A 17,984-nucleotide genomic window follows, 5' to 3' on the forward strand; every position below is an offset into this window, starting at 1 on the left:
TAAAAGATGGTAATTTCTTCAGAAAGCTGAAGGATTCCTATGGAAGACTTTAAAAAGTAACGAAGCAATCAGCTTGTAACAGCGGAGTTATATGCAGCGTTTCCTGGGAGATCTCTGTTGAACTCTGAAGTCATAAGCTCTGTTCACACAGAGTTTAACTGATCAAAGTTGATGCAAACATGACAATTATGCTGCAAAATGGTGACAAGGGTTACTTTCAAAACTACAGAACTTTAATCCAGTGCAGCTGAGTGTTATTAAAAAAGCTGATGTTGCATTTATATTTGAAAATATTTAACACTGGTCTGCATAGACCAGGGCGCTACAAGATTGCCTCACAAAGCAGCAGCCTCCACCTTTTGCTCACTCATGCATGAAGTGCTGTAGGCAGTGCTTACAACGCATGTAGTTCTGTTTCCTCGCAACACTGGATCACCATCCATTCTCTCCCATGCTTACAGTGCCTGACGGTGCCTGCAGATCTGTCTCTCGTGGTACTGCATCTCCACACACCCTGCTCATGCTTACAGTGCCTGACTGTGCCTAACATGCTAGGTACACTCATGTTGCCTCAATCTCCATCCATTGTACCATGCCTCACTTTACCTGATGCACTGTATCTTGGTGGTGATGGTTCTACATCCATCCTAGCTCATGCTTGCAGTTTTTCACTGTGCCTAATATGTTCTGTATACTCCTGTGCCTCTTTCTCCATCCATAGTACAGTGACTCACTGTGACTGTACCTGAATCTCACTACCCCCATGCTGATGGGTCTCCGTCCATCATAGCTCAAGCCTTCAGTGCCTGAAAGTGCCTAATCCTTTATATCCTCATGGTGATGGATCTACATACATTGTAGCACAGGTACAGTGGTGCATCAGTGTGCCTGATGCTCTGTATACTAATTGTGATGGATTCAATATATTGTAGCTCATGATACAATGGTTGCTGACTGTGCCTGATGTTCTGTATCCTCATGGTAATGGATTGCCATCCGTCATCTGTCATGCTTACAGTCCACGATTGTGCCTACAATACTCTGTATCTTCATGTTTCCTCGATCTCCATCCTCACAGTGCCTGAATCTCTGTATTCTGATAGTTATGGTTCTACATCCATCCTGTCTCATACTTACAGTTCTTCACTGTGCCTGATGTTTTGTATCATCGTGGTGATCAATCTACATACATTGTAGCACATGGTACAGAGTTCCCTCACTGTGCCAGATGCTCTCTAGCCTCATGGTCTAAGTAGAAATCTAAGCCAAATGTCTAATTTCTTATCTGTGAAACATTATTTTCCTGTGGACACTCTTTTAGGGCCACACAATATTCCTGCAACATCCACAATAGTTTAAAAGGCATTGTAGTATCTAGATCAAAATCAAATAGAATTTTTTTTCCTGGAGTACGCCTGTTGGACATTTACAGTTGTCACATTTAAATCACATAATAGAAATACATAATCAGACAGGTTGTGAACAATGCACTGTTTCATGAAGGCACATGTTAAATGTAAATTCCTTTTGAAAAATATCCAATTTAAATCCATTCACATAACATTGCCATTGTTTTCAATATTCAATATACCTTAAAAATTCAGAAAGGTACTGCATTTCTAAAAACAATGTGTCCAAATAGGAATGCAATGGAATTTTAAATACAGGAACACCGATTGCATTTTGTTTCTGCAGTATTAAAATAATTCTGTTGGAATTTTGAGGCAATATTTGTATTATTTTTAACCATAAAACTCAGTTTTGAATCTGGGACCTTTTTACAGCACTTGCAATATTCTAAGGTGCAATCTATTTTATTTTACATGTTGACTGATCAGAGGTTCTCATTATAGTTGTAGAAAGAAGCCTAAACAAAAATTAAGAAATTAAACTAATAATGTCTGCAACAAGGAAACACATACTTGTTGATTATAGTTTTGAGTTAAATGTGAAAAGGTATCTTTTGAAATGTGTTCTTACAAAGAAATTTAAATACATCAAAAGTGGATCTGTAAGACAGACAATGTCACATTTTAATGAAAACATCTGTTTTTATTTTTCAAGACCAGATATCATAAGGAACCCTGCAAGTGGTAAACAATAATGGCATTTGGAAAGCTAATAGATTATAATTGAACAGATAGAGTAGGCTTAATGGAATAACCAATTGAAATTGTGCAGTTATAAAGGTTGCATGGAATAGAGATTCAGACAAAGGGATACATGGATAGCATACATAATGTTTTTATTTGAAAAAAAACACTATTTTGGGGTACTGCAGTTTAGCTTACAAATATCTATCAAACTATAAACTATATTAAAGTTTTAAATGTCATGACAGTCGGGCCTGATGAAGTACCTGATCCACTAATGAAAGAAAATCCCAAATCTGTAGCTGAGTTGTTGACCCCTGTTTCGAAAGTTTAATATGCTCCCTATCTCAAGCAAATACTTTAAGGTTAGAAAGTGGGTATGCAGATCAATTACTTAAATCTTGGAATAGTGGACAACTATGCGATGATTGCTATCCAAGATGCTGCAGTGAAGATTTTCTTGAAACCTCCACTGATTCATTTAAATTGATGGAGGGAAACAAGTAAACTTATTTGCCACAACATTGCTTGGTTTGGCGAAAGGAACATCTTAGGAATAGAACCAATAACGCTTAAACTTCTTGTACTCAAATACACTCAAACACAACAAAAGGTCATTATATTGATGCTTTACAGACTTGTCTTTGGCAATTGATAAAGTTTATATGTGTGTACATTGATATAACATCTGATCGCATTGAGGCATTGAAGGTTAATCAGACAAATTGGTTCCATGTGAAAATGTACCCTGGAAAAAGGTTGCCAGGTAATGGATTATTTTCTGTGCACCCCTAAAAGCATCCCCCCACATATTCTAGGATGGGTATTATAATACTATTCTAACTCCAAGTCTATAATATTTAGGGAAAGTGCTTGATTTTCTTGTGAGTACACATTTGGGGAAATGTTGCAACCTGGTAACATTTTCCCAGGTGACTTTATCAATGGATACCCAAAACTGATATTCCTTATATTGGAATTCACAAACTCTCTTAGTTCTCTTTCACAGATGACACAGGCATCCCTTATGTAAGCCCTTAGCTGTCAAAGAAAAACAATCACAATTTTAAATTGCAAAAGAAAAAATCCATCATAAATATCATGTGAATTAACAAGCACTCATCTCAGTAACAAAATAAACTTATTTGGGATTTATAGTAGATCAAAATATAAACTCTAAGACTCAAGGTTTGAAGAGAGATTTGGCACCAACTTGGAAAGCACTGAGTGAACTTTATGAACTAAAACTGGTCCTGCTATAAACACATAGAATAGTTGCAGAATAATATAATGGACATACGAAATCTAGTAAACAAATTGAGGATTTGGTGTTGAAAAGGAAATTACACATTAAGAAATCTTGTAGTATGGAAAATATTACACTATCAATATAATCCCTAATATAAACTTACAAAATGAGGTTGCATTTATGTAGTTTTGGGACGTTTTTCAAATATTCCAAAACAGGGACCAAAGACTATTATACTGTGAATTAAATTCAGATTTTAGCCACGGAGGAAAGACGTAAACAACGATTACCTTAGGGAGAGCAGGAAGGATAGCACGACCACATTCTTGAAATCTGGAACAATTATTGGCATATCAATGCTACTGATGGCTCTAGATAGATAAGCTTTCAGTAAGAAAGGCTAAACACGTTCTGATTTGGAATTATATGGGTCTGAGATGGCAGAGAATTATGAATATGAAATACAATAAAAAATAAATCCCCAGTAATCACAGATAAGAAATTAGAAGCAGACAGACTTCCAATGATCACATACGTTTTAAGTCAATGAGAGTCAGATTCTGGGTTACGAATAAAAGACTTTCCAGAATATGGATCTGATGCTTTACTTGAGCCACGTTTAGCAATGTTATGAAATCAGTCCTTAAACTTTAATAGAAATTCCTAGAGCAGGTTAGACCTGCCTGGCAATGTACCATCCAGTCAAAATGATGACTATGAATCGACAAGGATATGCACATCTGCATTCCACGTTCTCTGTGAGGGCTATTTTCTGTTGCATAGTTTAGTCATTCTTATCTTTGGGAATGCACACATAAAGCCTGCAGTCATGACAGATGCCTTGTATCTTAGATATGGGAAAGGTGTAGAGATAAACACACATTCCTCAAAGCTTATACAGGTCTATGGGACCATTAGGAAAAGCTCAGATGGACACATCAGTACAATCAATATGGTGCCACACATGAACAATTTGAGTGCAAAAAGAGACACTGCTTACACTGCTAATGATCAGTTCATTTCAGCGGCCGATCTACCATCAGGCAACAAAATTATCCTCATCTGTCTCAGTGTGATTGTCTGCCCTTTCCTGTAGTAAAAAAGCCCACCAATCAATGAGAGGTAGTTTGAATTTCATATGTCACATCTCTCTAAAAATATGATGTATTGCAAAAGAGTAGCCTAGCAGTTCCTCACTGTATGTAGAAACCCACAAAAGCAGCACTTTGGAATACTCAGGCCCATCTCATCCAGTGAAGCCAGAGGTAGACAGACAAGGAGTGATCAATGAATAATAAAGTAAGGTGCAGCTTGAACCGTCTTACTCATTTTACTTATTCCAGGAGACGGAGCTGGACTTCAAACACAAGGCCAAACTGCACACGTGTAATTCATCAATGATTTCAACATTTGTCCCATATCTGATATCTCTGGTGAGCTAGGTTTGATTTGATGTTTAAAGTGTCAGCATCTTCTTTGATCCAGTAGCCACGTTTTAGCTCACTGACATCTTATATCCACATAAGTCAGAGTTCAGTGTAGAAACAAGTGTATTATCTTGTCAGTAGAAATTGGTGTTCCCCCTATCATGACACTGTTAGTTCATTTAAAAAACATTCTTTTGGGCTCAGGATTCACTGCATGTGAAGGAATGTTTCTCCATATCCCAATGCTTAATTAATTCACATTTATCATGTGTATGTCTATGAAGAGTGGTCTCAATCAGAGATGTTGAACAATAGAGATCAGTGGATTTCTACTTGCCACTGGACTTAGCTGACCCACCATTTTGCCAAGGATGATCTTCCTCAATCAGAGGGTATCCCCTGATGTCAGATTGATAGGTTGTCTGCAGACCTCCTGGTGCTGCAGAATGGACTGGTGATTGTTTTTGTACAGCCATATAACACAGTGGTGGATGTTCGGTGGAGGCACCCAGCTGAACGTCCTTTGTAAGTAAGACTGTCCGTCTTATTCTATCACTCTTAAATGACTTTATTATTGTTTTGAGTATTCTTCCTTTGAAGTTAACAGATTATTCACTTTTACTGTACATGTGTAATTTCCTCATCTGCAGAACCAATTTATGCCAAAAATACATTTATTTTGTATATCACTAATCATAGGTTGTGCTGCCCTTATGTTTCCAAAGAATAATATAATTCTCAATAGCATGATATTGTGTGTTCTCGAAAGGGAATTTTTAGTTCTGTGCCACTCTCATAATTATCTTTCCATTCTTGGCACCATCTAGGCAGCCTGAGATTGTCATTACTTTGAAAAAGCCACAATAGAGATTATATCATATACTTATAATTGTAACAACATAATTCACTTTCACTGTGCATATTTATATATATGTCCCAATGATATATAAATAGCATTTACATTGGGAACAATAAACTGCATTTCATCCTCGGGAACCAGATGAAACATCTTTCACTGAATTGTGAGGGTAGTTTCATGTGTTATAAGTTAAAAGAGCAGCCATTAGGACTGAGGCATTGTTTTAAACGCTGTCTTCAATGTATACAAGGGCAGAGTTACTTAGGGATAAAGTGGCACCAGGTAGATGTTTGCAGGTCTACAATGAATTATTGCAGTTTGAATACAGATCTTCAATCACATGCAAAGACGCCTAAAGGAGAGCAGCAAAGACTATTAAAGAGAGGCTCCAGCGATCTGTGATAGGATCTATTCACAGGGAGGGTTGATTTGGGAATTGCAAAGCTCAACAGATGGTTATATTGTCAGAAGGCAAATAGATTTGTATGGAATATCTTAAAAGTAACAATGATGCAAACACTGGCTATTATTGTAATGTTTATTAAAGGGATTTCTGAGGAGATCTTTGTTCAACTCCCACATCATAAGCTTTGATTACTCAGTCCTTAACCAGTACAGGTTGATTAAACAATGACCATTAATCTGGGAAACAGTGACAAATGTTACATTCAAAATTACAGATCTGCGGTTGCTATTCAAAGGAATCTGGTATTGGATTTAAATTGAAAATAGTGAACACAGCTCCATGTAGCCCACGGATCTTTAGGTCAGGTACTCAGGAACTGCATCACGTTTCTTTGTTTTCAGAACTTCCACACAAAAAATATTGTGAATGCCATGAGTCTGAATGTGCGTTCTTTCCAGAGTTACTGGTTATCCCAAGCACAAGCTCTAGACATATAGACCCCTGATTTGGCAATGTGCTGCACTCTATCAAGCTTTGATCATGCAGAAAAAGATGCATACAATTCCCATAGTGTCTAGTTGTGCCTGCTGCTCACCTTCCTTAAGAAACTGTACCCCCATATGATTTGTATCTACTTTATCTGCTGTATTGCACATGGTCAGGTTTGTGTATAGCCCTGTGACACTGTGGGTTTGTCTTTGGTGGAGGAACCCAGCTGAGCGTCCTATGTAAGTATCAGAATTAACATTGTACACCACTCTTTCTTCGTGTTTTATTTTGTTCTTTTTTTCTCATTTCTCTATCGGAAGTGTGCAGGCAAATCGATAGGATATTTAACAGTTAGTATAGGTATCATTGTATCCTAGCTCATTGCTGTTTTTCAATGTTCATTGTTATCTATGGTTTATTTTATTTGTTAAAGTGCAAACTTAGATCCAGAGCAGCAGAGCACTGTGCAAGGCTTGGGTAGCCAGCGTTTAGGTTTGCATCTTTTAACAGTAGCGCTGCACTGTGAGTTACATTATGTGCATCCTTTGTGAAATTGGAGAATTTGGGGGCATTTCGAGACGTTACTGGGATGGAGATCCAAAGTGTGGGTGTGTGACAAGAGAATGATTGTTGCGTGTTCCTCTCTTTATGTACTAGAAAGATAACTGCACAGATAGGTTAATACAGTACCTATCTGTGCAGTTAGCTTTCCATGATTCATCTAAAATAATATTAGCTTAGCTTTCAATTGTGAAATGGTGATAGGGTATAAACAGTAGTACAGGACGAAACAACTTTGATTGAAATGTGAGCGGCAGCTATCTCATTGCTAAGGTTAGAGAATAGTGCTTTACATTTAAATCAACAGGTTATTGAACTATAAAGTAAAAAATTACTCTTCATTGTGACCAAACCATCCCATTATAGTGCTAGTTCACTTTCCCTAGCCATGTGTGTACTAAGTAAATTTGAGTTCAAGTCCCCTTGTTTTATGTGATTTATAAACCGGGTTTTAGATTATTGCACAATTTATTAAACACATATTTTCTTGTTAGAAGTTTAAGATCACAAATCTTTTTTCAGCATACTCATTTTAAACACATTTTGCTGAGTTCTGATGAATTGCCAATCATCTGCAATTTAAATGTAAGCTAAACCCCTAACTTGTTTGCCAGTTAAGCATTCTGCATGTTGTACAGTCAATCAGTGCAGTGAGATTCCTTGATAAAGCACCATGATTCCTTTTCAAGGTCACCATGTATGCTGCAAATTCATTCCATACCATTTCTGTACCACAGTACTGTAGAAAAGGGTATCAGCCAAGAAAGGAGTTGTGTGTGTATATATATATATATATATATTTAGTAGAGAAATCCTCAAATTAAAATACCTCTGACAATTGCCAATTGTGATCTTGTTTATTGGTTTTGTTGAGGTCAGGGTATATTTCACCCACCTTTTATAATAAAATTTGATTTGATATGACCAATTAGTTTACAATTCACAGCAGTGACATTGTGCAGGACCTTGCTGTCCATGTGAGATGTGTACACTGAAGTCCCAATGTACATTAATTGCCTTTTCATTTAGTAATACAATGTTCCTCTAAGGCCATTAGTAACTTCTTATCTTCTCTAACTATTCTCCAGTTCTCCTACCTTTCAAAATAGGAAACGCTTAATAAAGGACTAAATACTCACAACAAATGTTATATAAACTATTTCACATTAACATTTCCATCTTAAGTATAACTTATTGATAATAATATGGAATAGATATTGTCAATGCAAACAACATTTTAAATAAATGAAAATCTGACTTCTTAAGTTTGAAAAGAAAGTCATGCTTTTCTGATGTTTGTTGCATTTTTCTGTCAGAAAACTGTGTCTAGTATTTTGTAATTTCAGAAATGTGAAACAGAAAATGTGAAGAAATAGGTATTATAATTGGTCAATTTTAAATTTACATAAATTGGACAGGATTCGGCCACACCACATATAACTTCTCTAACTCATTAGTCAGCTTTAGTGTATTGCTGATTTCAAGATGTGATCTCAAAGAGGAAAATTGTTGTAGTCTCTAAATTAAGCCTAAATTCACCTGTAAACTCATAAATTCTCACTTTGGTAGTTCAAAGGCACCATTCTACTCAGTAAAACTAGAAGAAATGTTAAATTGCATTGCCAATTTTATTATAGTGCTGTATGATAATCTTTGTAGATGACAGGCTGCTTTAGGGGACTCAATGGGCAAGTATAAAAGTCAAACTACAAGCAGTGGATCTTTGGAGCATTCAAGGAGCCCTTGGTAGAATTAGGCACCTTAATAATCAAAAATAATACTTTAAAAATGGTACAATGATTAAAGATGATTTTTGGACACAGGTAATGAAAAACACACAATTAAGGTAAGGCAGAGCTCCTTGGAGTAAAAACATCTTCAGATGACATATTATTAATGTATACAAATAATTGTGTTTTGTCCAAAGAGATAAAATACATAATTCATAACAATCTTGAAATATCTGTGGCGATAGGGATAATTATAGGGAGTAGTAAATCAATCCAATACAGATGGTCGCAAAGAAAAGAGTGTAGACGTTACACATGCTACATCAAAAATGTACATATGCACATTAAATGTTCTATCCACATATCATGGAACTTCAAAATATCCTTGGAGACCTCTTCTTTCTAATAATACATTCTAGATGTGGAGAGCAAAGTTTGGACACCAAAGAATGTTTTAAACCACAAAAAAGCCATGAGCAGTAAACTGCAATAGAATTTGCATGCATTTATTTCAAACTGAATGGCTGCTCATGCAATTGTCCAGAGACAAGCTACAACTATATTTTTTGCAAAACCTTTTAGTGAAATGATGAAATTTTTTCTGGGAGACAAGAAACACCTTTTGCAAAATTGACTTCTGTAGATACTAATATTGTGAAAAGACTCAGTCCAACATCTGAAACAGAAGTTTGGAAAGTGTCAGTAAAATCCATAGGTATCGTAGAAATGATTAAACGCTCTGAATATAAAACTCTTTATGATTGGTCAGCGACTTGTCACGATCAGTTTCCATTTGAAAAACATCAATATCTCCATATTATTTGAAAAAAAAACAAATAATTATTAAAAATAAAAGAATTCATATTGAAAATGGTTCTTCTTTGAGTCCGTCCTTTTCCATTTTTATAGAGGTACTTCTCTCCAAGAACATGGCCATCCATTCATTTGGGAAGATAATGAAAGTATGTACTGTTTATTCAGCACATCAAAAGGCTCAGTGATGCAGCACACCACCTCCACCATAGCTGAGCTCTGACAAGTCAGTCAGTCATCCTATTGAGAGAGTAAATCAAAAGCATCCCTTTTAATTAGAGACTGTGATCTAATATTGGGATATTATGGGCAGCTGTGGAACAGTAAGACCCCATTCCCATGGAGTCCCCTATGACTATGACTCCATGGGAGTGGGAACACTGAAGCACTAACAGTGACGGTGCTTCATTGAATTATCTGCCAGCAGGAGCAGGAGCCTGAACTACCAGCAGTCAGGTCTGCCAGTTGTTCACCCCGGCTACCGGCAGACTCAGAGTATACCGGTCTGGAAAATGTGCTTGTAACCTTTGTAACAGGCACCTTTTTCATGCTCGTAATCAGGGCCTAGTCTTCATAATCAAGCCAAGACTTAATTGGCATTGTGCCATCATAGATGGTCTCCCACAATGAATCCTTCTAGGGGTGCATAAGGTGACCTAATGTGAACTTCTAGATATATTTGCTCTGCTCTGCCCTCTTCTTGAAATCAATAGAGAATTTGACCGCTGCATATTTAACTGTTTTCTTAAGTGTTCCTCTAGATATACTCTAACTTTTAAGTGCAGATGCAAGTACATAGGTATTAAAAGTGAAAATATCCTTGGAGACCTCTTCTTTCTAATAATACATTCTAGATGTGGAGAGCAAAGTTTGGACACCACCATATTAAAAAGGTCTCCTTTATCTGGTAATTCCAAAGCCATATTTAAAATTGCAAATGAGATGGGATTGCAGGCTTGCAGCGCCTAAAAAGGGGAAGCCAAACTACCTGCTATGGCAAAACATTTAAATGCACAGTGTGGGGTAAGTGATGAAGTTCACCCATTACCTGGAGGAGTTTGTTGATTCTTGTGATGTGGACCAAAGAAGGTGCCTGGCCTCATCCCTACTGCATAATGCTGTATCCTACTCCTTAAAATTAAACAGTCAGACAGGTCTATCTCTTCACATTGACAGCAAATATTTAGGCCTTTTTTAATACCTTGGAATCTCTGTAAGAAACACCTTGTGTAATAGCGTTGGAAGAGGCACTCAAGCAGTTATTCCCAAGGGCAGCGGTATAGTCTGTCTTCCTCTGGTAAGCTTTGCCAAGCTTGCTATAGCATCTTCAAGAGCATTTACAACATCCAATCCAGATATGATCACTATGATCACTTTGGGACAAAAGGAAACATCAGGACAAGCCTAGACGTTTTACTGAGAGAACATAGCAGCTACATGAAGCCTTGATCTGCTGGTGACAAAGACACATGGATGTTTTTCTAATAGTGTTTTCTCTCGCATAGATTTACCTTGCAACCATTGTCTTCTAGCATAATTCTTGTTATCACTAAACTTGTATATGATTACTGCTGTTATTTTAATCAATTATCTCATTAATTTTGTTACTCCAATAAATATTTTGAGATTGCTAATATTGCAAATTTTTTAACACCTTTAAGGATTTGCATTCTTACCTTAAATACATTGCTCAGTTGTTCATATTGTTCATACCGCCATCATCCATATACCCCCACATATTGAGTCATGTGCTCTGCCTCCTCTACCAAAGTGTGGGACGTGGTTAATTGAACCAGCTGAGCTTGGGAATAACGCAAGCTTGCTTGCAGCCGCACAGTCAGCCATGGGTGCAAACAGAAATACTCCAGCTTTGATTCATGTATTCCTGAGAGCAACATACTTAAGCATACTTAACGCCGAATCATTCGAAGGCACAGGTATACATCACAGAGGCAGATAATAACAGTACATGGCTTAGAATTAGAAAAATCAATGTCCTTCATTAAGAGTTTGTGCTTGAAGTAGACCGAAGGGAATGAAACTTGAATCTTGAATTGTATTAATTTAACTGCCTCATTCTAACACTTGTAATTCTTTTCTTGCAGCCGGTGAGACCAAAAAACCTTCCATGAGCCTCTTCCCACCCTCTTCAGAGGCGGTCGATGCAAATAAGGGCACCCTGACATGTCTCCTGTCAGACTTTTATCCCGGATCTGTGACAGTGAGTTGGACGGTCGATGGGCAACCAATAAGCAGTGGAGTTGAGACAGCCAAAGCCACTAAACAGATTGAAAACAACCTATACATGACCAGCAGTTACCTGCCTGTAACCTCTTTAGACTGGAACTCAAATAAAGTGTACGCCTGTCAGGCCACGCATGAGAGGGAGACCATTACAGCATCTGTGAGCCGATCTCAATGTGCTTAATCCTTCGTAAACCAACTCTGGTCAGTGTCAAAGGGCTGTGCTGGAGTAGGCATCAACGCAGTAGGATTTAAATATGGTGAGATGTAATAGTGACCAACCTGCCAACTAATCCTGGGGAATGCCCCCAAATGCTGTTAGAACACTCTGCTTCCTGAACTGAAGCTTTGCTCTGTCTCTATCTGATATCATTCCAGGCAAGTGATTGATTAGTGTGTTATATCATTATATCCAGCCAGATATGACTTTTTGGAACATTTCACTGTCATCACTAAATAGCGCTGGGATTGGTCTTCTGCCTTTTAAGTAATGTGTTCATTTTTCGACCAATAAAATATGTATCTTCATCATCCATTGTGTTTCAGAGTTTACTCTTAATTTTTTAGTTTCTCTAATGTTTTACACAGCCTAGTTTTAGCTCAGATAATACAGCTTGCATTGCACAGGCTTTTCATTTCCTATTTTTTATGACACTCTTTCATCCATCATTCTGACAATTTCCATTCATCTATGGGTCAATACCAAGCAAACTAGTTGCATATATTCACTCACCCATAGTAACATAATAGAGAATAGCATCTCCTTAAATGACAATGTAAATGTTCATGAATGAAATGTGGATCAACAGATGTCTGAGGTGATGAATTGGTGAATGGTTTCCCTATAGCTTTTCTGGGAATTGGCAGTTCAGTGCGCATGTTAATGTGGGCCGACATTGTTGGAAGGAGAAATGGTCATTAGTTGGTGGACCTAGGGCTCTGCCACTATATACATGTTGTGTTTGCTCTTTGGCTAGGCTTCTAGATGAACATTGGGTTCGTTATTGCATCATTTCAATTTCCTGAGAATTGTGTCACAAATATTACATGTATCAGACATGTCCCACACAAGAATATCAATTTCCAAAAGGTATTTATTAGAACACATCAAAAACAATTCTGTAGGGACTAAAATGGTGCATGAAAGTAATTCAAATGGGATCAAGGTGCTCATGCACCAAATAGTGCATGAAGGAATCTCAACAGAGACAAAATTTGGGGCTGTGCACTTACAGTTATAAATAAGATGTCGATATTAAGTATAACATCCTCTTTGAAGAGTTCATCTATAAAGGAATTCTCTGACAATCAGATTTCTTGTTCGATGTTCCTGTGCAGCAAGCGGAAGGTGTGCGGAGGTTACCAGAAGGTGATGACAGAATTGGTGGTGCCAAAGTGAATTAGAGTGATATTGACTGCAGGTGGTAAGAGGTATGTGAGAAGAAGAAGATTGAAAAGGACTTGCATGTACTTTTCCTTGTTCTTCTTCTCCCATATCTCATGGGATGGTATATGATGCCAAAGAGAACGGGGAGTCAAGGATTAATGATGCAATGTTGATATCTGGAGGAATATGAGCAAAATGTAAATGATCTTGTCCACAGAAGAGTACAGAGAAACTTAAGAGAAATTGACAGAATAAGAAGTGGATATCAATGATATGAAGAGGTGTGTGAAATTGAAAAGATAACTGGAATAGAGAAATATCTCAAATGTAAATGAAATTGAGATATGTGTGTGAGGACAAAATCAATAAATGCAACTGAGAGGAATAGAAGAGGGAAATGATATGTAAAGTAGTATGAGAGGTCAACAATATATATCGATTATGAAGAAGGTTAAAATAGATATGCATAGAAAACAAATAGGTAGCTCATTAATTGAATAGTGATAGATTAATTAGAGGTTGTCTTAAGTGAAGGATAGATTGGCCAGATAGGCAGCGAACATGTAATTATTGCACGGGAATTGGTGACTTTCAGCATTTTAGGGAGATCATTTGAAGTGCAGTGTCAAGAAAAGGTGAGAAAAAGCATACAAATACAAAAAGGGACATTCCCCTACAAATGCATCCCTCACTGAGCACATGAACACTGTGCGCTCACTGAAGCACAGGGCAGTCAATAATGATATCCTCTGGGTCATAGCAAACATGTGCAGCTAAGGTGATCATTATAAGGGCGTTTCCACATTCTGATTCTTCAAGACCCTGAACGAACTCTCTGGCATGCTTGAATAACCCACTGATTGCTGCGTTAAGCAGTGATTTCAAATGAGATGTTAAAGGCATCAGAAGACTCTTATCTGCCCAATTTCCCACTCTAGGATTCTATAATTGGTTAATGAATAAAAAAAATGATAGCAGACAGGTTTTAAATAATTGCCGACTTTTTGAGATATTGAGGTTTACAACATCATAACAACAGTCCTTACATTTTAATAGAAATTCATAGAGAGGGATGTAAACACCTGGCAATGAGCTATCCAATCAACTTGATGACCACAAGCAGGGGTGTTCCTAGGTCTGGAAAAGACCCGAGGCTACGCTGATGTCGGAACTGTCGGGACTAGGGGCTAGCTAGGCTTTTGGTTGAAGCTCCTGAGATTCTATCTGGGGCTACAACCAAAATACCAGGGGCTATAGCCCCCTTAGCCCCCCCTAGCAACGCCTCTGACCACAAGCATTCATGAATAAGTAGTTCTGAATGCTATATGGGTTGTGAAGGATAATTTGAATAACTTGGTTCAGAAATATGTATCTTTTGTAAGCTGCTGTACTGCTGGATGCATTATACATTTTATGCAAGAAATATTTAGAGGGAAATCCCTGGTTACCTAGCGCAGATGTGACTAAGAAATCATCAGGAGAAGCTCAGATGGGCACAGGAGAACATGTAAATGTTGTCTTACAGAAACTATGTGAGTACAAACAGTTAAAATGTTACCACTGTCGATGGCAACGGAGGAGGGCAACTTCATTACAACAGTCGATTAAGTATCAGACAACAGAGCTGTCCTTGTTTACCTCAGTGTAGATGGTGTTTAGCAGATCACTTCTCTCAAAAAGTTTGATATATTGCCAAACGTTACCTGAGCATGTTCTTAACACCCAATGGTATCTCCCTTTATGAGTCCAGGCAATGGATTTGGACATCTGGTCTGTGGCAGGGTGAACTGAATTCATGCTACATATGTGCAATCTCATACAATCAGCACTATTGGATGCTCACCTCCAACACATCCAGTGAAGAAACAGTCAGATAGACACAGAGAGATCAATGAACAATGAAGTTAGGTGGAGCTTGAAAAAAACCTTCACTCTCATCAACAATAGTGTCAACCAACCTACAGGAGACAAACCTGTAGAGGGTATGTCCAACAGAGAGTCAACAAATTAACATTTGTAATTCATCAACAATTGGACCATTTGGTCCAAATCTGACATCTCGGGTGAGCTTGAATTATTCAGATGTTTACTATGTCAACATCATCTTTGACCCTGTGGCTGCATTCTTATTTGCTCTCTGATATCTCGTGAATGCTGGGTCACACAAGGATAAATTCAGTGTTCTTTGTCATACAACTAAACTGGTTTTCCCCCATCAAGAGACCACCTAATTACGTATGCAGATGGATCGAATTTGTGGTTAATGAAGGTCCTTTGGTATCAGTAGCCATTACATGACCTGAAGGACACAGAGAATGTCTCCATCTTCGTAATGAGCCTTAACCATTCACATTGATCATCTAACTCCTCTGAGCTAGTCAATGAAGATGGATCTCAGTCAGAGATTAAAAAGAAGAGTGATCTGCTGATTTCTACCTGGCACTGGACTTAGATGATCCAGCATTTTGCACTCGCTGTCCCAGGAAGATATTCCATGATAAGTTCTTCTGCACCACATAATTAATCAGAGTTCATCCCCTGATCTAATATTGATATGATGTCTGCATACCTCCTGATGCTGGATGTTGCAGTATGGTCTGGAGGTGGTTTTTGTACAGATGTGCACCACAGTGGTTGATCATCGGTGGAGGCACCCAGCTGAACGTCCTTTGTAAGTAACCCTATATCCACTTAATACATTTTGAAAAGTATTCATTGTAAACTAATTGTTATTTTAATATTCTTTTAAATATTATGCAGATTAATTTACCCGATTTGTCAATATTACAGTAAATTGTGTGATTCCTCTACTGCATAGACAAGTTCAGTCCAATACACTTCTATATTATAAATCTTTATTCAGATATTGCACTGCTTCCATCTATTCACAGAAGAATACATTTCTTAATACAAATGTATTTTAAATTCTGGAAGGAGGATATTTGAACTCTGTGTTATTCTCTGCATTATATTTACATTCTTGCTCCCATCTAGTTGTTCTGAAATTGTATTTACTCTGACAATGTCACAATATTTGGGAAACATATACAGATGTATAACTGTTAAAAAAAGCATAATTCACTTTCACTAAATATATTTATACATATAAATGGCACACAGGTTTGCAAAATGTTAAATAAGGTTATTATATTAGCCCTTTGTTGACGATTCAGTTGACGACTCAGTACAGAGATTGGGAATCAATATTTTCCTTCTCCTGACCTAGATGATATATATGCAATTGCATCGTGAGGAACTGCTTACTTATTATAATTACTAGATAAATAGAAGGTGTATGACAAGGACATTTTCTTAACAGCTTATGTATTAGTTTAGTTTTGCAATGCACATCTGAAATGGCGATTATGTGTTGCAAATGTACTGTGGTAGCACTCTAGATAAATGCCGACATGCATGCAATTGTCATTGTTTAAGTACATTCTCTAAAAACATTACATTGAACTTCCTCTTGAAAGGGAGCAGAAAAGCAGCACTAATATGCTCGTTATAGCTGCAGACTCATTTAGGGAAAATGCTGCACCAGGTAGATACGATTGCAGGTCTGGAATATATTGCTGCAGTTTCAGATCTACCAATCACACTGCCCAGACCTTTAAAGAAGTGTAACAAAGATGATGAAAGAAACAATCCAGTGATTGATGTGGGAATTGCCAAATTTAAAAGATGGTAATTTCTTCAGAAAGCTGAAGGATTCCTATGGAAGTCTTTAAAAATTAACGATGAAGCAATCAGCTTGTAACAGCGGAGTTATATGCAGCGTTTCCTGGGAGATCTCTGTTGAACGCTGAAGTCATAAGCTCTGTTCACACAGAGTTTAACTGATCAAAGTTGATGCAAACATGACCATTATGCTGCAAAATGGTGACAAGGGTTACTTTCAAAACTACAGAACTTTAATCCAGTGCAGCTGAGTGTTATTAAAAAAGCTGATATTGCATTTATATTTGAAAATATTTAACACTGGTCTGTATAGACCAGGGCGCTACAAGATTGCCTCACAAAGCAGCAGCCTCCTCCTTTTGCTCGCTCATGCATGAAGTGCTGTAGGCAGTGCTTACAACGCATGTAGTTCTGTATCCTCGCAACACTGGATCACCATCCATTCTCTCCCATGCTTACAGTGCCTGACGGTGCCTGCAGATCTGTCTCTCGTGGTACTGCATCTCCACGCACCCTGCTCATGCTTACAGTGCCTGACTGTGCCTAACATGCTAGGTACACTCATGTTGCCTCAATCTCCATCCATTGTACCATGCCTCACTTTACCTGATGCGCTGTATCTTGGTGGTGATGGTTCTACATGCATCCTAGCTCATGCTTGCAGTTTTTGACTGTGCCTAATATGTTCTGTATACTCCTGTGCCTCTTTCTCTATCCATAGTACAGTGACTCACTGTGACTGTACCCGAATCTCAGTACCCCCATGATGATGGGTCTCCGTCCATCATAGCTCAAGCCTTCAGTGCCTGAAAGTGCCTAATCCTTTATATCCTCATGGTGATGGATCTACATACATTGTAGCACAGGTACAGTGGTGCATCAGTGTGCCTGATGCTCTGTATACTAATTGTGATGGATTCAATATAGTGTAGCTCATGATACAATGGTCGCTGACTGTGCCTGATGTTCTGTATCCTCATGGTAATGGATTTCCATCCGTCCTCTGTCATGCTTACAGTCCATGATTGTGCCTAACATACTCTGT

The sequence above is a fragment of the Ambystoma mexicanum genome, chromosome 10 (genome assembly GCF_040938575.1).
Source record: "Ambystoma mexicanum isolate Mex_15411 chromosome 10, UKY_AmexF1_1, whole genome shotgun sequence".
NCBI lineage: Eukaryota > Metazoa > Chordata > Amphibia > Caudata > Ambystomatidae > Ambystoma > Ambystoma mexicanum.